The following is a 23594-nucleotide window of genomic DNA, read 5'->3' as shown; positions in this document are numbered from 1 at the left end:
GGGGTAGATTAACTCTTCTCAAAAAATATTCAATATAGATGTTCCCCCATATAAAGAAACTTATAAATTTTAAGGATTTTGGCCATAATTCAGCTTTTCACAGGTTGGAGGTAGGTTTCCACCCGGCCCCTCACATATGTTTACATTTCTAATATTAGTTAGAATTTCCGAAAACCAAACCCAGTCCCATTCGACCCTAACACCAATGCCAGTCACTTATCACTACGTTATAAATTAAACTTCTTGGAACCTGTGAATTTGAAGTGATGACATGTCATATAATGCCATGATATGTGGTACTTCAGACTTTGTAAAGTCCTTAAAAAAAAAAAAAAACAAAAAAAAAATCTCTCAACAAAAAAATGATTGTACATCATTAATGTGTCAAAATTGTTACAACAACGGACTTAGTTAGGGGTGGCTCGGACCCGGAATCCTCACCGAAATGTTAATGGATATGGATATAGTTCATATTTTGTTTTTTGGAACACTCCTTGTTTACATTTCTGGCTACGTCTTTAGGTACCCAAAAACTTTGTTTCATTTTTACGTCAAGTGCCGGCCTGTAAAAATCTTCAGTCACTTCTGATCGGTTCTCAAATTTGTTTTCAATTCCAGCATCTGAGTGGGCAACACTGTCTTCCCTAATAGCTAAAAATATAAATGTTTCGCTGTGGAAATCCAATTTTCAGTGAATCTCTCCCCCATTTATACAAAGTGAATAGCTTCTCTCTCTCACGTTTAGTTTCACATTCTCTCCGTAACAATGGTAACGGTAAATCTTTATATGAAAAGAACCTACACTACCAGTAGGAGAAACCTCCTGTGCCAAAGTGGGTAATAAAATAAAGTATACAGCTTTAGCCATAATAAAAATAAACGAATGATCCGAAGGGAACCAACCCAACAGCAGCAACAACAACAACAAAGACGACCATATAAGAAAAGCGGAGGTGGGGTTGTGTGGGGAGTGAGATTCAAGCACTCTCATTCACATCCTAATGGCAGCCATGCAGTCGGGGCAGCAAGCAGTTAAAGTAACTAACTTTACCTTCAACAAACCTCATTAACTTGAAGAGGAGAAAGGAAATTCAATTTTCTCAACGAAACGTGAAGAAAATTCACACAAAATGAGAAAATTGTCTTTTAATGAAGACATTTTGCACACAGACGGGCGCGCACACACACACACACAAGCACGCATGCAGAGCCACACTCGTTTGAGCCGGAATGTATTGGTGTTTGCAAATCCTGGGGGGAGGAGTGTATCAAAGGGTGGCTGGCAATCAACAGAAAACAGTTAAATTCAATCTATCACTTAGTTGAATAACTAAATAAAATGAGAGAGAGAGCGAGCGAGAGAGGAAGAGAGCCTTGGCAATTCTGCGCACTAAGGCAAATAACGGGAAATTTATTCTCTCTGCCACTCTCAAATGTCTAGCAAAAGGGGCGGGTTTTGCAAGTGCCAGGCATTTGGCTGGCTGTGTGGTGAGGCATGGCTGTGTTGTGTGTGGAAACCCCTCTTCGAGCCATAACAAAACATCAGTGTCGCCATTGTTTTTCCACAAGTCGAACGGTGGTGATGACTGTCGCCTGCAATTCGTTCTGCTGCCTGACCGAGCGACTGCCTGCCTTCTTGAATTGACTTCACACTTTCTCAATTGAAATAGCGCCGCGTGGTGGTACTGCATGGTGCGAATAAAACCGTTAGATCATTCGTTGTCTGGCTTTGCTTCGAAGTGCACGCGATTCTTGCGACTGAATTTGAAAAAAAAAAAAAAAATAATAAACGCTAATAAAACAAATCACAACGTGTTAGAAAAGCGTAACAAAATCCTGTTACAAAAAAAAACGACTTAATTGGTGACACTAATCCCATGTACGCTGTCAATGTAACGTGTAATCAAACAACAACAAAAATCGGAGATTTGTTAAACAAAAATAACAACAATAAATAAAAGTGAAAATTGCGGGAGAGAGAAAATCTCTACAAAAAGTGTGTTAAAATTCCCAAAAGCAAATCACATTAAAAATTAAAAGAATAGGTACTTCGTTAAACTCAACCCAAAATTTGTGCAAGTGAATCTCTGGCATCTTTGATTTTCCAGTGTTTCCTGCTCGCGTGTGTGTGTGTGCCTCTCTGTATCCAACATTTAACGCCACAAAGTTTGATAATCTAATTTGCTCTTTTATTTGAACTCACCTGTTCGAAAGCTCATAGAAGAGAACTCGCAGCGAAACTTCTTAAAGTGTATCACACATCTGGAACACACGATTTCAAGGATAATTAAACCCCAACAACTTCAAAAGCGCGTGTGTGTGAAAAATCAAAACTTTCTTTTAAAGAAACACAAAAACAACAATCAACTTCAACGAAAGTTAAAACGGAAAGTGTTTTGTCAGTGAAAATAGTTCGGAAAGACTTCAGTTACTCCAGCCTTTCACCAAGAACCACCAATTCTTCGTCTACTTCCCCAAGGACTTTAAATTTGTGCTGCAACGACGGCTGAGTTTCTTGACGAAACTCGCCAAACAATTACTGCCAAAATTTTCACAGACGGGAATAAGGTAAAGATTTGTTTTTTGATTATATATGAGTACCATAAAATCTCAAAAATTCGTACTTCTAAGAATTGGAAATTTTAATTATTTAAAAAAAAAAAAAAATAAATTTATGAAAGAAAAATTTATTTTTGAGGTTTGCCATTTTTAAAAAAAAGGCAGTAACGGGATCTTCTACTTGAAAATGACAATAATTTTCAGATCGCTTTGAAAATATAAACATAAAATTATAGATAATGATGGAGTCGGAATATGAAAATTCGCTGAATTTCAAAATATTGGAAATAAAAGAAATGTAGAAATTTGAGAACCTAAGTAAAAAAAAAAGATTTTAAATATAACATAAAATCCGACGGGAAAAACATATAACATATGTATAGATGGGTAATATCATGGCCAAACAGAAAAGTAGTTTTGCCCAAAGAAAATAGGAAAATGCAACTCTGTAGTAGAGTATACTATATACTATACTTCGGACTATAGAATGTACGCGCTTCCTTCGTTATGGAGTGGTGGCCCCCTTGGTCGGCAGGAGCGGGGAAATGTGGCGATGGGGATGGTCGAGAAAAGCCCTCAAAAATTTGTGTTGATTATTTTACAATTTTCCATAAATTTCTTAAATTGGAAAAAAAGCCTGAAAACTAACGTCGAAAATATAATTTTTTTGTCACAACTGAATTTTAAATTATTTACAAATATAAACGATCCCGTATTTTTATACCCTCAGTCATATGGCTACAGAGGGTATATATCATTTGATACGACCAAAACGTGCCTAGTCGAAATAACGGTTTTAGACCCTAGGTCTCTTTGGACCAACTCCGTTTCAGGACATTTGGAGTCGATCTAGCGATGTCCGTTCGTCTGTCTGTCTGGCTGGTGTGCACTCTCGAAGGGAGTATCCGATTTGATCCAAAGTTGGTACATCGTAATATTATTATCAAACTTAGATCGAGTTCGGAGATGGGCAATATCGGTCCACTCCTTCTGGTACCTCCCACTCAAAATGTCAAAAGTTTCAAAGAAAATAATTTATTGCACAGAAAGAGAAACGACAATCCGATTTTGCTCCAAATTTGCGAATACTAATATTTTCATCAGTGCTAGGTCAGGTACGAAAATGGAGAATATCAGTCCACCAATATCGTAGTACCAATATCGAGGTACTAGATGACCTCCCCCACAAAGGGTCAAAATTTTGAATAATTACAACTCTTATAAAATGTGATGTAAGAGTCCGACTGTCTTAAAAATTCACACATCCCAATAATTTCATTAACCCAAGGTCTGTTGTAAAAACGGAATGTGTCGATCCACTCCTTCTGGTACTTCCCCCACAAAAGCTTGAAATTTTCAAAAAAAAGGAAAATATTTTCTGCACAGAAAGAGAAGCTATAATCCGAATTTGTTCCAACTTTACAAATCCTTATACATATATGCGTCAGTTCTAAGTCAGGTGCGAAAATGGACAATATCGGTCCACTCCATCAGGTACCTCCCTCACAAAAGGTCAAAAATTTTAATATCCATTGAGCTCATAATATGCGATATGTTACAAAGACGGTATAGATCGAACCATTTCTTCTGGTACCTCCTCCACATAGCGTTCTAGATTTTTGAAAAGCAAAACGCGAAAGAAAGAATGCGAAAAAGGCATCCAAATCTCTTCAAATTTCACACATCCAAATATCTATGCTAACGCAAGATCAGTTGTGAAGATGATATATATCTGCCAACCCCTTCTGGTATCTCACCCACAGAGGGTAACAATTTTCAATACTTTTATCTGTCGACTTGTTTTGGCGATTTTTTAGAACTTGTTTTTAACCAGAAACCTGAGATGAATATAGAATTTAATTATTTAAAATTTAAATTGGACTTAAATGTTCGATTTTCTTGTAATTTTTCCCATACGAATATTTTGATCTGTATTAGATGAAGTATGAAAATGGAATACTTCGGTCGACTACATCTGGTACCTCACGCACATTTTACCATTTTCTAAAAATTATTCACATATCTCATATAAAGTGAAGGAAGTAACCAATATAGTCCAAACATGGCACGTCGCAATATTTATATCATATTTATTTAAGTCCGATATGAAATGGACAATATTGGCCCATTCCTTCCGAATCTACTCCATACAGCGTCAAACATTAAGTAATCGAACATTGGCTGAGGGTATAAATCTATCGGCAAAACCGACTGATAATTTTTAGCTGGTTTCCTCTTCAATTTGCTCACAAATTTAAATATATTTTCTGGTTCATGAAGAGATTTTAAGTAATCTAGTAAAAGTAGTATATTCTTGTATATCTTAGAAAGGTACAAAAATTTAACCAAAAAGTATACTACATTAGAGAGATGGGTTGGGTCAAGTCTACTAGGTTGATGAAACATCACGATAAACAAAGATTTGATAAATTGTAAATTTTCTAAAAAAAAAAAAAAAAGATTTCATCCATAGAGTTGGATTGACCACTTAGGTGACGAAGTTTTTCGGCAATTCACAAATCGTCCGGGCCGCAGAGTGCCACTTGCTTTCGTCTGGTCTCAGCAGAGTCTATTGGGGCTGTGTGTACGTTGAATAAAGACAACTAATCGTTTATTCTTCGTTACAAACCAAATAAAATTATTTTTAATATCCTCCACAAATTTTAAGAAACTTGAAAAATTACAAAATATTATCATTAAAAAATACCTCTAAAATCAAACCGCTTACATGGGGGTTATACGAAGACGTGTTGCTTTATAAGTAATTTGTTGTCATTAGTACCTATTCCGAACTTCAAAGACGAAATTTGAAACAATTTTGGGGAGTAATGCCGCTAAAATCATCAAAATACCGATTATCGGGAGGTATCGTTATTTTGGGACCAGACGAAGACGTAGACCTACATATGTAATTTTTGGCAACGAACTTCAAATATAAAATTTGAAGCAATTCCAGTAAAATCATCAAAATACCAAAAGACAGGCCGACAGACGGACATCGCTAAATCGTCTTGGAATTTTACTCTGATCAAGAATATATATACTTCCAGTATTTGTCAGTGCTCAAACCTGTACCAACAACAATGGATCCCTAAAGCGGCAAATCCGTCGAGATTTTCTATAAATTCGAATATTTTTATCTTTATTGGAGCTAATGTAAGAATCGAATATATGAGACCATAAATAAATAAATTAGGTCAGTAGTGAATATGGGAAATATTATCTTAATGATTCCGAAACAGCATTCGATCCCACAAGAATATGTGATCAATTTTTAACTTTTATAAAATGAAATATTTCTACCAACATTAGAGCTAATGTAGGTTAAGGTTATGTTAACCGCTATTCTTATCATTCGGTTTCAAAATTTTGATAGGTATATATTTCAAAACTCATAATTAGTCTCATGTACATACGTGACTATGAAAATAGGTATGTTAAATGTTATTTTTAAGGATAATAATTTTAACATTTTCGCAAAATAGCAAAAATTAGAATAGGAAATGAGGAGTTGAATGACTTTTTTTTGATAAATTGCATTGTTTAATGGTCAAAAATATGTTAACCGATAATCAAGTTCACCATCATTATATACTTATATCATACTTACCAACCCCTATAGCAATTGTTCCGCAAAATTATATCAGATATATTTTTTCCTGAAATTAAACAAACAAATGATTAAAATTTTAAGACAAACATACATTTGTTCAAATGTTGGGAACGAACAAAAATGCTCCGAAATCAAACATCATTACTAACTGCAACCAAATCAAATGGCCACCATTTTTTCCCGACTCCATCTCTAATTAAATTCCTCGATTAAGTTAATTAATTTTTGATTGATTTGCATGTTGGGTTATTAACCTAAAAAAACAACAATTTCGAATTTAGACCACACATTATGCTCGCCGTTTGATGGGGATGGTTGTTTGTCTGCCTGCCTCATCAATGCATTGGTTTTTCATTTCTAGAGGGGGTTTTATTCCCCCGTTTGACAGATTTAATCGCGACCCCTTTTTGCAAATATTCAGCAGCAACAACAAGAACAAAAAAACTGGTAGACAGTCGGCCAGCCAGCCACACATGTTGCATCAAATGTTTGTTGGCTGCCACAAATGCATAAAGACGACAACAACAAAAATAGTAGCAGCAGCATTTGACCAACCAACCATTGACTCGATCTACAATAAATTGAATACACTCCATTAGAGCTCCTCTCTCAATTAATTTGTGGTTTATCAATTTAATTTACTGCGTTTTTTTGTTGTTGCTGCTGTTGTTGGTGGCGCAGCTTTGATGACATCGCTGCTGATGAAAGGGCGGGGATCCACCCGTGTATGGCTACCATGGATGCAATAATAATTGTATCTATCCATCTATCGAGTGGCCGTATTCGGAAAGTTCCAAGCGAGCCAACCAGGGCCGATAGCCTGCTAACAGCTAAAAATGGGGGGTTTTGTCGGCAAATATGTGTGGTTCGCAGAAACCAAAAATGAAAAAAAAAAAAAAAAAAACGACAACAAAAACGGAATGAAAATTGAAAAGAATAAACGTTTGATTGCAAATAATTCAATATTGATTTCCAGCAATGGATGAGGCTATGGCTCCAAGGCTGATGCCGATGCCGATGCCGATGATGGCGGTGGAGACGAGATCTCGTTGCAAAATATTAATGGCGGTTTATCAATTTGATGATGCTGGGCATTCATATTTTATGGAGTTGGTAATGGTGGAGTTTGTATCGACTCTGAAGGAGGCCCATGGTTCGTTGCAGAAAATAAGGGGTCGGAGAGGATAGATTTACCAATTAGCTCAAATAGGGATAAAAAATATTTATAAAGTTTTAATTAACATCAATTAGGTAAATTTGCAAATTAATTAATGGGCTTGTCGTTTGCGGTTGCTGGATGTACCTTGGTATGCTGCGCTCCGTGGAGGGTTGTTGTTTACTGAATTGCTTTGTGAATAGGATCATTGGGATGTGTTGTGCTGGTATTTTAAAGGAATTTGTTTTTATTTCGTTTTTGTGGCCGACGAAGGAAGTCCTTCAAAAGCGTTTTCAAGTGGCTCCTCTCAAGTGTTCTTTTCATACCCCGAATGGACGCTTTATTAAATTTATTTTCAATCGTGTTTAATTTCACACACTCATCCGCTAGCAAGGTATGAATTCAAACACTTTTGAGAGGTTTCGACAGCAACTACTACACAATCATTTAGGGGCGAGAAACTTTGAAAAAAGAGATGTTGTTATCAGTATCTGAATATCTGAGGGCAAAAAAAGGAGAAGGTATTCCCGAATGCAAATATCCAAAAAAGGATAAAATATTTTTGATCAAATATTTCCAAGCAAAGAAACCCATTACCAAATAATGGGTTTATTGTTCAATAAGTTGTCGGAGTAATGGTTTGAAGATCAAAACCCCAAACGAATTTCGGATTTTTTTAAGACTTTTATATATCCTTGGCCAATATTTGGAGACATTTCGCAGCAGTATATAGTTTTGAAAATGTATAGACAGTTTTGAATTACTTTAATAACCATTGGTCCACTTTTGGTACAGCCTCGAAATAAGGGCTTATCACGAATTCAGGTATTTTTATACCCTCCACCATAGAATGGAGGGTATGTTAAGTTTGTCATTCCATTTGTAACACCCGAAATATACATTTTAGACCCCACAAAGTATATAAATATTCTTGATCAGCATAAAATTCTATGTCGAGTTAGCTATGTCCGTCCGTCTGTGGAAATCCCTCTAGCTTCCGAACGAACTGAAGTTGGTTGATAAAATTTTGCTCAAATGTATATTATGTCTGCAGGACTTTTGGTATTGAAAATCAGCTACGTTTTGTTATAGCCCCCACTTCTCTCCCTATTTTCGATATTTTTTGGCGATTTAAGCGACATTATTCACCGGAAATGGTTCAAATTTGGTAATTGAAGTTCGTAATACATACCATGCAGCCTATGACAGAAAATTGTCCGTGAAGGTCCAAGCCTTCGTATAGCCCCCATATAACGGCACCTCCCTATATTCGGTATTTTGATGATTTTAGAGACGCAAATGTTTCAAATTTCGTAATAAAAGTTCGTAATAGGTACTACAGCCTGTGATAGAAAATTGGCTTTCGTATAGCCCCCATATAACGGTACCTCCCCATATTCGGTACTTTGATGAATTTAGCTACATTATTAACCGGAACCGTTTCAAATCTCGTATTTGAAGTTCCAAACTGGTACTACAGTCTATTACCGAAAATTACCTATGCAGGTCTACGTCATCGTATAGGTCCCCTATACGGTACCTCCCTATATTCGGTATTTGTATGATTTTAGAGACGCAAATGTTTCAAATTTCGTAATAAAAGTTCGTAATAGGTACTACAGCCTGTGATAGAAAATTGACTATGCATGTCCAGGGTTTCGTATAACCCCCATATAACAGTACCTCTTCATATTCGGTATTTTGATGATTTTAGCTACATTATTCACCGAAAGTGTTTCAAATTTCGTATTTGAAGTTCCTAACTGGTACAACAGTCTACCACCGAAAATTACCTATGCAGGTCTACGGCACCTCCCTATATTCAGTATTTTGAAGATTTTGGCGACATTATCCATAGGAATTATTTCAAATTTCGTATTTGAAGCCTGTCACTGAAAATTGTCTGTGCAGGTCCACGTCTTCGAATAGCCCCATTTAATGGTACCTCCCGATATTCGGTATTTTCATGATTTTAGCGACACTATTCACCGGAATTGTTTCAAAAACTATCATATCATCATATTGTAAAAACAGCTCATTTTTCATAATCTACTATTTTTTCGTGTAATTAATAAAAAAAAAATGAATTTCATAAAATACTAAAGCGCAACTCAATTTCTCTGCCAACTTTAGGGTACAGATATGATATATCGGTCCAAAACATCTTCTTCACCTGCCCCAACGAAATTCAACATTTTCATAAAAAGGGTCTCAATCACAAATAGAAAAAAGGCTATATTGGCCAGATCGTAGTACCCAATATAGTCAAAACCTGTATATTTATAACAGACTTTAGTCGGGAACGAAAACGTTGAACAGCTCCTTTTCGTACGTACCCAATAAAAAATCAACATTTCATTTACTAAGGGTATATATCCCTAAGTCATTCTAATATCAGAATTCATAGTTCCAGCTCTATTCTTACCCTCACGCACACATTTCTAAAAAATACCCATTCTTTTTAGCTCACAGCGACCATTGTACCAGAGTTCATAAGTTCAGCTCTATTCCTACAATTTGTATACAATTTGGTGCCAATTGTGTACTTTTTGTATACTTGAAGTACGCACTACCATTCAGCAGTGAACCCAATACCAACATTTCAAATTTCCAGCATCGTACGCATTTCCAAAAACACCTCCCCGAAACATAATTCATATATCAAATGTCAGTACAACTTTTATTGCTTTTTAGTAAACTTATAGTTCGAATTTTAACCCATTAAACCATTGGTACACCTATCCTACATCCCATCTGCGACCCTCATTCTAAATTTCAGAATTCTAGCTCTTTCCGTTCTCAAATACCAAATTTAATATCATTTAGTACTATCGTACTTTTTAGTATGTATTTTCAATTTCCCCCAGATTTTTGATATCCAACTCTTTCCCCTTCCGAATAACCAAGTTTTCTACCATTTATTACTTTCCGCACTATTTTAGAACGAATTCCCAAAACCACATCCACATCGGAATTCCTCACACAAACAGCGATCCTAACGCCAATTTTTTTTTTTTATTTAAGCACTTTCCGTTCTCCCAATACCGTTTAGTACTTTTCGTATACTTGCCAAGACCACACCTTTAAACTTTAAAAATATATTGTAATAAAATAAATACCAATTGTGGTAAAATTTTGGAAATTCGAACTATAAGTATACTAACAGTATTGAGAATCACTTATTATGGTACCATTCAGTATGTTGTGAACGGATTGACTTAAAGTCTTGATATCAAGTTTGGGATAAACTGTAGCAAAAAGTACAGTTCATGAATTTAATACACTTTTTTGAGACCACCTCCTTTTGTCACGTCCACTTCCCAAACTTGATTCAAGACTTTAAGTCAATCCGTTCACATCATACTAAATGGTACCATAATAATTTATTTTAAATATTTTAGAACGCTTATAGGTCGAATTTCCAAAATTTTACTTCGGTTCATGTATCTTACAACCCATCAGCGTCCCTCATTCCACATTTCTGAATTTTATCTCTATGCGTTTACAATGAATTAAATTTTTAGTACCTTTTGGGTACTTTTAGTATATGTAGTTCAAATATCCAAAAACCTAGCCTTACCTCACCCTTACATACCAAAATTGACCCAAATATTCAAGATTCTAGTTTCGCCTGGACGTTGGATCAGTTAGTCACTCACATACTTTCCTTTTACATACTTTGATATTTTCAAAATATTCGAAACACATTTTTTTAAAATATTAAAGCATGTGTGAACTGTAAAACAGTTGTAACATAAACCGATGAACATATAGAGGCTGTTTACACATATAAACATTCTTATTGACGTCACCTTTAATATGTACTTTGCAGAAACAAAATCGATTCATGCACTTCAGAGAACATCAATTACTAACACAATGCTAGTAATTTATATACATCCAGATATTCAGGGTCTTGGATTGACTTGGATTAAAGTGATTGGATTGAATAACTTAAATCACGCTTTCCGTTATGTTATATGGCATTGGTGGAATTTCTCAGACAATGAATTCCCCTCCATTTCCGATCATTTTGATTATCCTTAATTGCTATTATCGTAGTGTCATTTATTCAGCAATAAAGAGTCCTTTGTTTCTGTGTAATTACGCTGAAAATTAAGGCATTTCAAAGTTTTCACAAGTCAAGCAAAGGGCACATTAACTAGCGCATGTCAAAACATACGCTACGCTGTTGCGAAAAACAACAATACGGGCATTACACGCTACAGGATTTCTCAAAGAGCTGAAGGACTTTACTCGAACAAAACTTACCCCTTAACTATGGAAGGCTCACACACACACAATCACACATATATCATTCACTGTTCTTGCCCTTACCATCATCATCGCCATCGTTTATTGCTGGCTAGTGTCATTGTCAACGTGTGCTTCGAATCTTGAATTAGCTTGGCAGCGTAACATCAGTCAGCCAGTTCTTCGTTGGCTTTCAAGTGATGCCAGCGTTTGCTAATTGAATTTACAAAACAATTGTTTAAAATGAAATCGTGATCTTTGCTAGATTTGTTTTGTTGTTGTTGTCGTAGTTTTGATTTGAAATGTTTTATTTTTTGTGTTTTCTTCTTTAGCTTCTAAATCTCGGTAAGCGAGTTGATTGCAATCCAACAAAAACAATGCAAATCGTATGATGCGACCATTTTAGCACACTTATCATTCATTCATCCACTCGCTCGCTCATTCGCAAAAAAATACGCTCGTTTTTTTTGGTAGGAAAATGCAAAACAGCAAAGGAAAGAGATGGAAACTGAAACCACCACATCACAGTCTGTCTATCTGTCGGACCACCACTACGTGTGTCGTAATGAGACAATTGTTGGAAAATGTTTTTTTTTATTCGCTCAGATTTGCAATCAGAATTTTCAAATCTGAAAGTATATCCCCACCCGCTCGTTACCTCCCCCGCAAAACGTTTACATTGGTAATTGTCTGAAAATGTATGTCAAAATGTAGAGGTGGGTGTTTTTCGCAATTCTGCCCAAGCTGTTGGCAATTGCATCCGTTCAATTTGGATATCACTTTGAAATTTTGTCGCAAATTTTCAAGTGATATCATCCATCCATCCATCCACCATCACACCACCGCCGACCACACACACGAATCTCTCATTCTCTATTGCAATTGCAACTAAAATGTATGTGAGTGTGTTCTGTAAGTGATAATTAGGTCTGAAAATTGCATTTACTCGGCAAAACCCAGTCCAACTGGTTGACCTAGGCCGGAGGGGGTTCTTAGACGGCCGCTCAACCGCCATCGCCGTCGGACAGACATCGACAATCACATCGTTATTTTTAAATTAAGTGTAGCGTTGATTTCATTACGTCCATCTAAATTCAAATAACAAAAAAAGTGCCAACATCCGCAATCGCACTAAATAGATTTAGCACGTGTTAAAGACACTTATATTTTTTTTGTGTGTTTTCAGTTTTTATTTTACGAATCGCCAACGGCCAGCAGCGAGCGAATGCATTCAATGAAATTTATGCAATTTCATTTGGAAAAGTAAATCGAGAAAAAAAGAAACACATTTTCAGGGTTAAATTCAAGGAAGATAAAGGTGATCTACACAATTTGACTCAAGTAGGGAAATGAAGATCAAAGAGAAAGGTTGATAATTTAAGGAATACAGAGAAAGTTCCAGAATTCCATTGTCCTATTTGGAAACATATTTTGCATATGATCGCAATTAATGTGGAATTGAAGAAAGTTATGTTCGGAAGCTCTGTACAAATCTTAAGCATTTATCCTCAATTTCACTAGGGTTCGCCTTCAGTTTCCCTAGAATTCGTAATTGAGCCAGACCAAAAAACTGAGAAATTTTTATATTTAAGTTGGGCTATGAATGCGACCTTTACTTTGCTTACAAAAATATATGGGCAGTCGGGCAAAAAACGGGTGGACCTGCACAAATCGCCTTAAAGTGTGAATCTTCAGAAGAAAACAGTAGGTCTATCTCGCTTCCTCTTTGTGTTTAAAACTAATGCGCAAAGACAAAATTCCCTGTATCACAGTATGATGTAGGATATTAATATCGTAAGTCTAAAACAAGAAAGTTTTCATTTTGTCAAGGCAATAGTAAATTCAAACTTTGTAATCCTTTGGAAATTACGTTTCTAAAAATAGAAATGTTTTACTTTGTTAAAAAACTTCTCAATAACTAGAGAGTTTAGCTTGAAGAAAAGAAGGTATTAGAGAGGGCCTAAGGAAAAGTAACAGTTCTCTTGGTTATCTCCATTTCTGGGAAAAAAAAATGGAAAAATTATTCTCAACCTGCTCACAGAAAAAACTAAATATTTTGAATAATGTTCAGAAAATGTGGTCAATGTTTCAATTTATGCATGTTATGAACTCAATTCATAAATTTATGAACTCAATTCATAAATTTATGAATTCAAGTTTGCTGTGAGAGTGAGAGTGATTTGTTTTTTTTTTTTTTGATTTGGTGGAGGGCTTTCGGTTTTTTTTTTTTAATATCTGATCTCTTCATTTGTGGTGGAATGTGAGAGAGTATGCTAAACAAGTGAGTGAGTGTTTATCATACTCTCTCACATTCCACCACCTATACAGGGTGAGATGAAAAACCCGCAATCGTTAGAGCACTCCAGTATTTAATGTTTCAATTTATGCATGTTATGAACTCAATTCATAAATTTATGAACTCAATTCATAAATTTATGAATTCAAGTTTGCTGTGAGAGTGAGAGTGATTTGTTTTTTTTTTTTTTTTTTGATTTGGTGGAGGGCTTTCGGTTTTTTTTTTTAATATCTGATCTCTTCATTTGTGGTGGAATGTGAGAGAGTATGCTAAACAAGTGAGTGAGTGTTTATCATACTCTCTCACATTCCACCACCTATACAGGGTGAGATGAAAAACCCGCAATCGTTAGAGCACTCCAGTATTTAATTGTGAATAAATCTTTTGTGTCTCGTACCATTGGTGACCAATTCGAACAAATCTAAACTCATTCTAAAATTTGATGCTTTTTCCGACATTTTTTGCTTTCGTTCAATAAAATTAAAAAAAAAATGTAAAAATTATGGCGTTTGACTTTGTTGCAGTTTTTTTTTTATCTCGCCCTTTATGTGACCAAACTATAGTTTTTATCTCAATACGTTCGGAAGAAAGGGCGCATATCGCTTAATAAAAAAATCGGTTAATACTAAGTTAGTATTTTAGGGTAGAAAAACGTATCATACATAGTTCAGGTTTCCTATTTTATATCCCATCCGGTCGTGAAAAATACTTTTTGGGTGAGTTTTCTAGCAGATATATTAAAATTAAGCCAACTTCTCATTGAAATACTTTCAGAGATAAGATACCCCTCGGACAAACAGACTGGTTTCAAACCAAAAATTTTATAAGCAAATTTTTGGACAATTTAGACGGATTTTGGAAGACTGGTCATTTCGAATATCCTAATTAAGAATTGGATATTTTTGGTTACGTTTCCCTTGAATATTCAGCAGATTTTAACAAAACAACGAAACATTTTAATTTCGGCTATATTTTATTTAAAATAATAATATAGCTGTGCACTCCACTTCATAAAGCTCTATATTTAATTAAAATTTGGCAGCTGCTGAGCCTTAGCATTCATATATAATTACTTTTTTACTCAATCAGACAGTCAGTGAATTATTGAGTAATAATTTAAATATTCAAAAATGGGTTAAAAAAATAATAAAACGTAATTATTTATTATATATTATTTTTGTCATTATTGTGACGCATACATGACAGCAGAAGTCGGACACAAAAATTAAAAGTAGATCAAAAAATTCTTAAATGTTATTGTTTTTATAAAAACAACGTTTGTTTATAGGTGGAGAAAGAAGGTAATGTTTACCAAGGGGAAAGGCAAAAATAAATAAAATAAAAAAAAAGGATCAGAACATTTTTTTGATTCACGTTTGAACTTTTATTGGAAGTCCCAAGTTCCACTAACCAAAAAATTTTATCAATTAGTGTTAGTATTAAAATTATATTTTAATATATTTTTGACAAAAATTTTCTTATTTCTTTATCGAGTAATATTAATTGTGAAATACATCACAACCTGCGTTTTGAAAAGCTGCTAAAAAAGCATGCCCTGTACTGCATCTTTTCAACCAAACCCCATTTACATTGGCTTTATGTCACTAACATTGCCATCAGACTTTCAAATGCAGTATAAAATGTTTGTTTGTATGTATTATATGTGTGTACTGCAAATGTACCATCGCATGTCTGTATGTGTACGCGTTTTTTCAATGCATTTTAATTTGGTTAATTCAAATTTATTAAATGAAATTGCATTTTATTACGATGGTGATGATGTTGAAGAAAGCGAAGGGGGGGGGGGGTGGGGGCGAGAACGGACATCAATAAACATGCAAAGTCGAAGTGAGTGCCAACATAACGCCACTGGCAGCAGAGAGTGCCGCGCTGTAAAACGTAACGTGACTAGAACAAGGGGTTGTGAATTTTCATTCTGATTGTGGCTCCACATATGTATGTATGACTGGCAACAGTTGAGAGCAAACGTTTTCACAATTTTAATTCTATGAACTTTCGATATTTTTTGTCTGAGCTCAGAAAGGTTCGTAACTTTGAATAGAGAGTGAAATCGCTCGAATGCGAATAAGATCGAGTATGTTTTACGAAAACTCTCCACCGACTACACATCAAAATCAAAACCTATTTGCTACTAAACACAAATCTGTAAAGAAAATTGTGATTTTCACTTTTAGAAATTTCGACTCTATTTTGAGTCCTACTCTTATTTTTCAAACATGAGTAACTCGTAAACGCTCCCACATTAAACAAATGAGTAAACAGTAAACTTTGCCTACAACTCGTGCTCTTCGAGCTCCTCGGAGTATGTTCCACTCTCGAGTAAAAACGAAGAGAAATTGAGCTCTGACTTTAGAATTAGATGCAAGTCTGCCAAATTGATAAAATATAGTTATAGCTATATAGCTGGGCTTAGCTTTAATATTCTTTTTTTGATAATAAAAAACATGGTCCTGACTTGGGCTGTAAAAATTAAAAATTGATTTTAGCCGATTTTACAAAATAGAAGCCGTTTTTTTTTTGTTTGCAGATAAAAACCCTTAAAAATATAAAAATTGACCTCCTTCTTGGCTTTGCATGTTTTCACTAGACCTTGCAAAATATCAGGTCGTCATAACAATTCATGAGATTTTAAATCGATTCAAAAGATAATCTAATAGCACTTTGCCGTTACTGGTGAAATAGTTGAATTTTTTTGCACCACAGTGTATGTCAAATGTGATCCACAAAAAAAAAAAAAAAAAAAAAAAAAAAAAAAAAACAAGAGAAATATGTTCTTAGAGTTGTCAACAATGTATGTCAATTTAATTTGATCTATTTTTATGTTTTAGATTTTGCTCGAGACCTTCAATTAATTGTCTTGTCTTGTTACGGTTTCTATGCTGCTAAATATTCAAGACTGGCAAATTAAATTAGAAATTCTACGGCGTTTGTATTTAGTTGGCCTGAGAGAGAGAGAGAGAGAATATGAGAGAAAAATTATGTGGAGGAAAAAAAGTATCTACATATTTAAAGTGGGATCGGAAAAGGGTTAGGGTCGAAATTCGATTCAATTTTAAATTGAAAATTTATTTCCGAAAATACAGTATTATTTCCAATTTGCAAAACTACACATGAATTGTCACCTTCTTAGACAAAATCGATAGATCGAAGAGACGAGTTTCTGGTTGAATCCTTGAAACACAAAACAATTCCCTCCTACGTTTTTATACCCTCCATCTTGAAAAGGAGGGTATATTAACTTTGTCATTCCGTTTGCAACAACACTTAATATTCGTCGTAGACCCGTAGAATAGATATTCATGATCAGCATAAAATTTTACGTCGGTATAACGATGTCCGTCTGTTGAAATCACGATACAGCAAACATTATTTGACGTAGAGCTTCAAAATTTGGCAGAACAATTTTTATTGTGTCTAGGATGATTGATATTGAAATGATATATCGGTCCACGTTCCGGTATAGCCCACATATATGTAGTGATGCTATTTGAAGGTAATAATGGTTTCTAGCTCCGGTGGCAGAACATTAAATATTTAGGTCACGTTTTCCTATAATGCACATATAGCGATATCTACCGATATTCGTTGGGCCCGGCCGAACTTAAACTTTATTTACTTGTTTCATTCTTCAAAATATCAAACTTTTGACCAGAAATAAAAAAAAAAACATCTACTTCAAAACAATTTCCATCCAATTTTTCATTTTGTTTTCATTGCTAAACAAATTTAGACCCGCTTAGAATGTTGTTAGAATACCTCTGAATATTTCATGGCCTCTATCATGTTGAGGTGCATACGTTACATAGTTATGAACGGAGTGTTGGCTGAAATAGTTTTAGGCCTAAATTCTAACCACATCTAATTGCATGTTCACACGCCAACGAAAGGGGGGCAACAAATAGCGGAAACACGGGCATTTCAAAGGACGTCCCCCAATGACATGGTGTGGCCAAAACGGTGGGTTGCGGGGCTAAGAGGCTATCTAAATTCTAAATGTAATTTCAATTTGAATTTGAATTTTGATGTTGTTGAATTTATCCAAAACGAGCAAACGAACAGGATGTTGAAACCCACACACACACACACAGGCATATGCACCACACACTTCTAAATGTATGTGGGCATCATTGCGAGCGAGCGTGTGTTTGCCAGAAACCTTTTTAAAAATTTACATTGAAATTCAAGTTGTAGATGCCACCAAACCCTGGCTAATGTGCGATGATTGTATTTTTGGTGTTATGATAGCCCCGGCAATTCACATAATATCGCTAATGCTACAACAACACCACCAACAATAACGCCAATGATAACAAATAACACCAGCAAATTGCCCTGTTGTCTCCGGGTATTATTGTTCCTGTTGCTGGATGATGGACATGTTTTGATTGAATTTGCATTTGAATTAGTTAGAGAGCTGAGCATCATGTCGTTATTGCCACGGATTTTTCGTTTGCCATCGCTGCTCTTGGTGTTGATGAGGATGATGAGGTTCTAGTTGTTGTTGCTGCTACTGCGAATGTTGATGATATGCAAAGTGAACAAAGTGTGCCACAAAATTTAATCTTGAAAACAAGCGGGTTAGAAACATTTAGGGGACTCAGAGAGAGATAGAGAGGCAAAATAACGAGGGAAGGTTTCGAGGTGGAAATGGGGGAAAATGGTTTTTAGGCAATAAGTACCTAAAATAATGAATCAAAATTAATTTTTATATCCTAAAAAATATATCAAATTGTGAATGACCAATTTGGACTTTCCATAAGCCATAGATCTCCAAATATTAAAATCTGTACTAATAGACTTAAAATCGACTTCGAAAAATTATGGGAAAATATTTAAAATATCCCTGTTTTTTTTTTTTTTTTTTGAATTATTCTGCAATTATTTAAAGATCTACTTTTAGGGACCAAGAACTATCTCCGAAAACTTGGTTCCTTGGGCCGTAGAACACCTTTAATTAATTCAATAAATTTCAACCCAGGTCAATGTTTTGGATTAGCGCTCATATATGGCATGCTATTGATTTCATTCATTTCGAGGGTCTTGAACATATTTCCTAGAGTTTGCTAAGAATGATTTTTTTTGAGTGTAGAAAATCTTTTGACAGATTGTTTCTATTGTTAGAAGTTCCGAACAACCGGCTGGACAAATTTTTAGTGGATTTGTTGGTTTTGGTCAGAAAAATAATTTTCACTCAAATATATTGGAAAATACGACAAAGACCCTTGTAATAACTAAAACCTAGGATATAATTATATAATTGTTGTAGCAAAAGGAGGGCCTATATTGATAATTTTTTTAAGAAGCCTTTCTGCAAAATAAGAGCTTAAAATTCCAAAATTTGGCAGAATTAAATGTAAAAAATTTAAAAAAGTAAAAAGTAATTAAAACTCGTGTTATCTTCTCGTCTAGGATAACACTTCCTTCGGTTAGTTTAGTAAACTCTTTATAAAGATTTACTCCTTTCAGCTCCTTTAGACACCTTGCTCTCTCCAGTTCCATTCAGCTCTTCCATGAGGAATTCTCTTTAGCTCGTCTACGAGAGACTCTCTTCAACTCTTCTATGACATACTCTCTTCAGCTCGTCTATGAGAGACTCTCTTCAGCTCGTCTAAGACAGAATATCTTCAGCTCGTCTATGAGAGACTCCCTTCAGCTCGTCTATGAGCTGAGAGACTCTCTTCAGCTCGTCTATGAGCTGAGAGACTCTCTTCAGCTCGTCTATGAGCTGAGAGACTCTCTTCAGCTCGTCTATGAGAGACTCGCTTCAGCTCGTCTATGAGAGAATCACTTCAGTTCGTCTATGAGAGACTTAATTCAGCTCGTCGATGTGAAACTCACATCAGTTTTTCTATGAGAGACCCTCTTCAGCTCTTCTATGAGAGACTCACTTCAGCTCCTCTATGAGAGACTCACTTGAGCTCGTCGATGTGAAACTCACTTCAGCACGTCTATGAGAGACTCACTTCAGCTCGTCTATGAGGGACCCACTTCAGCTCGTCTATGAGAGACTCACTTCAGCTCGTCTATGAGAGACTTACTTCAGCTCGTCTATAAGAGACTCACTTCAGCTTGTCTATGAGAGACTCACTTCAGCTCGTCAATGAGAAACTTACTTCAGCTCGTCTATGAGAAACTCACTTCAGCTGGTCTACGATAGACTCTCTTCAGCTCGTTATATATTTTGAAATAAATCATTCATCAGATTTATTAGCTTAGAATTTACTTTGAAAAAATTATCTTTGAAAATATTTCTGTATTTCTTCCCGAAATAGGGGTTAGAGGAAGATTCACTGTATATAGTCAATTTGCAGGAGTAAAGCAGCACGGTACCCTAAATATTTGCTTCATAATCAGAAAACACAAACAAACAAATTTTCAATTGCAATTTTGATAATGCTACTATGCACTTTGAAATGAACCGAGCAATTGTTTGCCCATAAAAGAGTCCTAAACGCGTACATACACACACACACAACTACTGTTTTTATTGCCTCAAATTACCGTGTGTGCTGCTGGTCTTTTGGACCCTTCATAAGCTGTGATATTTATCGCTGATTTTTTCACGATTACAATTTGCTATGATTTTTGGAAAGACTCTGTTTTCAGTTGCTCTGCAAGTGTGTGTGTGTGTGTTCAGAGGGTGCTGAACAAAAAACAACCACAATCACAATAATTGAATTTCGCGTGTGCGCATTGTCTTCGGCTTTGGTTTTACGGGGGCTACAACGGCTCTTGTTGTCAGTTAGCCCATACGCCAGTCAGACAGTCTCGGAAATGCATCACAATTGGATAATTGCATTTATTTGGTTAATGGACGCCGTTATAACCACGACAATGCCAACAACAACAACAACAACAACACAAACAGCAATAACATCGCCATCATCATCCTCGTCATCATCAGCGCCGAAAATCCCATTGTAATGGGAAGTAATGTTGGCGGCATCAAAAATCATTGAAAACGCGTTCTTCACTTTTGCCTTTTGTGCTGCCATCCCGGCACATTTCACGTGTCACATCAGAGGATTATATTTTTGGGGGTATGGTAGGGAGAAGTGGAATACATAGAAGCCATTTGGATTTATGGGTAACTTTTAGCTAAATTATTTTCAAGTTTATTTTTGGGAAAATGTTCAATTTTGGCGAAGTTTAAAGACTTTTAAGGTGTTTAAAATTTAAATTAGTCGGAATTGGGGAATGTGAGTCTCGTCGAGGATGTGTTATAAGCAAAATTACACTTACGGTCTTACACGTAGCTGCCGAAACATATGTTTGGCTTTCTCCCGTAATTTTTTACCTTTCGTGGGGAAGGTATCAAAATGGACCAAGGTTCAATAGAGACAAAAGAAAATATGATATTGATTTTAGGGGACTTATTATTCCAAATGTTGTCTATTTGCGTGAGAAGTAAAGGAAGACGTGGTCTAATATTGACAATTTTCGATCCTGACGCAAGTCTTATCCAGCTATTGCGATTTGAACTACATTAAGTACAATCCCTGCACTCAATATGATTTTTTTTTGTTTTTGGTAGCCAAGTTTTGAACTTTTATGGAGGGTAAGAGAAATAGTGGATCAATATGTATATTGCATTTTCACACTATAACATAATATCTTAGTTCCCCTTTTACGAAAATTGTTATAAAGAATGTTAATCCTTTGTGAGGAAGGTACGAAAAAGGTGGTTAATATTGTCCACTTGACCCATCTCTTTTCCAAATTTATCATGTTTGAAGTCTAAACCATTTAGGTATGACGATAAAGAGCTGCTCTACCTCTAAATACCTCTTCTTTTGATCGTCTTCATTTTTCTAGGATATAAGGCAGTTCGTTCATTGAAAATAACTTTTGATTGTCTATATATGCCGTTCATTTAAAAATCGCTCTATTTTAGTTCTCCATAAAATAGTTCCTCCAGGTCAACTTTATCAAGTATAGAGGACTTAATTCAGCTAGTTAAGGCCGGTTCTTAAAAAAGATATTCTCTGCTCATATACTAAAAACTGTTTTCGTCTTGTAGAGGAGAAAACTTCCTTGGGCTAGTCTAGTAAACTCTCCTTCAGCACCTCTAGAACTCTTTCTTTCTTCAGCACGCCTCGAAAAGATTCCCTTCAGCTCTTCTTTGAGAGACTCCCTTCAGCTCGTCTTCATCTTGTCTATGAGAGACTCTCTTCATCTCGTCTATGAGAGACTCTCTTTAGCTCGTCTATGAGAGACTCTCTTTAGCTCGTCTATGAGAGACTCTCTTTAGCTCGTCTATGAGAGACTCTCTTTAGCTCGTCTATGAGAGATTTTCTTCAGCTCGTCTATAAGAAACTCTCTTCAACTCGTCTATGAGAGACTCTCTTCAGCTCGTCTATGGGAGACTATCTTTATTTCGTCTATGATAGACTCCCTTCAGCTGGTCTATGATAGACTACCTTCAGCTCGTCTATGATAGACTCTCCTTCAGCACCTCTAGAACCCTTTCCCTTTTTTGCACGCCTCGAAAAGATTCCCTTCAGCTCTTCTTTGAGAGACTCCCTTCAGCTCGTCTATGAGAGACTCCCTTCAGCTCGTCTATGAGAGATTCCCTTCATCTTATCTATGAGAGACTCTCTTCAGCTCGTCTATGAGAGACTCTCTTTAGCTCGTCTATGAGAAACTCTCTTCAGCTCGTCTATGAGAGATTTTTTTCAGCTCGTCTATGAGAAACTCTCTTCAGCTCGTATATGAGAGACTCTATTCAATTAGTCTATGAAAGACTCTCTCCATCTTGCCTATGAGAGACTCCCCCTAGTTTATCTAAACAAGACTCCCCTAAATTTCTCTAAACAATGGTTTACTTCGATAACTGATTATCTCTTCATAATATCGAAAAAAAATTGCAAAACAAGTAGTTTCTTGCAGGCTCGTCTATAAGAGACTCCCGTCAGCTTGGAAAATATTCTATGCTTTCTAGAAAATCAGGTCGTCGATAGAGAATCCTTTTAGTACACCTTTCAGCTGGTGTATAAAAGTCTTTCTTCACCTGGTCTAGAAACAAACTCTCTTCAAATGAATATTCTTCACTTCACTTTTGATTCTTAACTATTTTTTCTTAATTTTCATTTAACTAAATTCCTTCTTTCTGTGATACAAAAATGTTAATTAGAATCCCCAAAAAAATGCCGATTATTTATTTCCAAATAAATAATAATTTTTGATTACGACCCCACCCTTCGTTTGTGTTGGCAATATATTTTTCTATTTTGGCATTTCACGTTCATTGGAATAATGGATGGTAAATTATGTATGGGAAATTAATTCAGATGGTGCTGATGTTGATGCTGCAGTAAATAAATGTCATGTCATTAAAACGTCATCTTTGCCATCATAATCGTTGGGAGTCGGAGCAACGACATGCACGTCAATGGATAACAATGGAGGCTGACTCTGACTCATTGAAGCAACACCCCACACCACACCACTTCATGCCATTACATTGGATGGATCTTCTTTGTGTAGTCCTCTCTCTATCTCTAATGGTCCACCATAATGGAAGCTCTGCTAGTTTAGGTAGATATCTGTGTGTGTGTGAGTGCCTCCATCTAAATAAACATTATGAAATTTTCATTTTGCAACAAATTAAACTCGGTTCATGTTCATTCATTTGTTTAATGAATTTTACAAAAATACATCCATTTGCCAACCAACAAAGCCCAACCAACATTCCC

General features: G+C 35.6%; 1 protein-coding gene across 1 annotated transcript in view; it reads left to right on the top strand.

Annotated features, from left to right (window-relative positions):
• Window positions 1–1569: 1569 nt before the first annotated feature.
• LOC109613748 (paired box protein Pax-6-like) overlaps window positions 1570–23594 on the top strand; it is a 115570-nt gene continuing 93545 nt past the window's right edge. Inside the window, exon 1 of the mRNA XM_059121269.1 lies at window positions 1570–2568. The gene's annotated coding sequence lies outside the window, so the exon portion shown is untranslated. The remainder of the gene's footprint in view (window positions 2569–23594) is intronic.

Source organism: Musca domestica, unplaced genomic scaffold, assembly GCF_030504385.1.
Source record: "Musca domestica strain aabys unplaced genomic scaffold, Musca_domestica.polishedcontigs.V.1.1 19, whole genome shotgun sequence".
NCBI classification, from domain to species: Eukaryota; Metazoa; Arthropoda; class Insecta; order Diptera; family Muscidae; genus Musca; species Musca domestica.
Note: the sequence above shows the minus strand (reverse complement) of the source record. Positions and strands in the feature narration are given on the sequence as shown.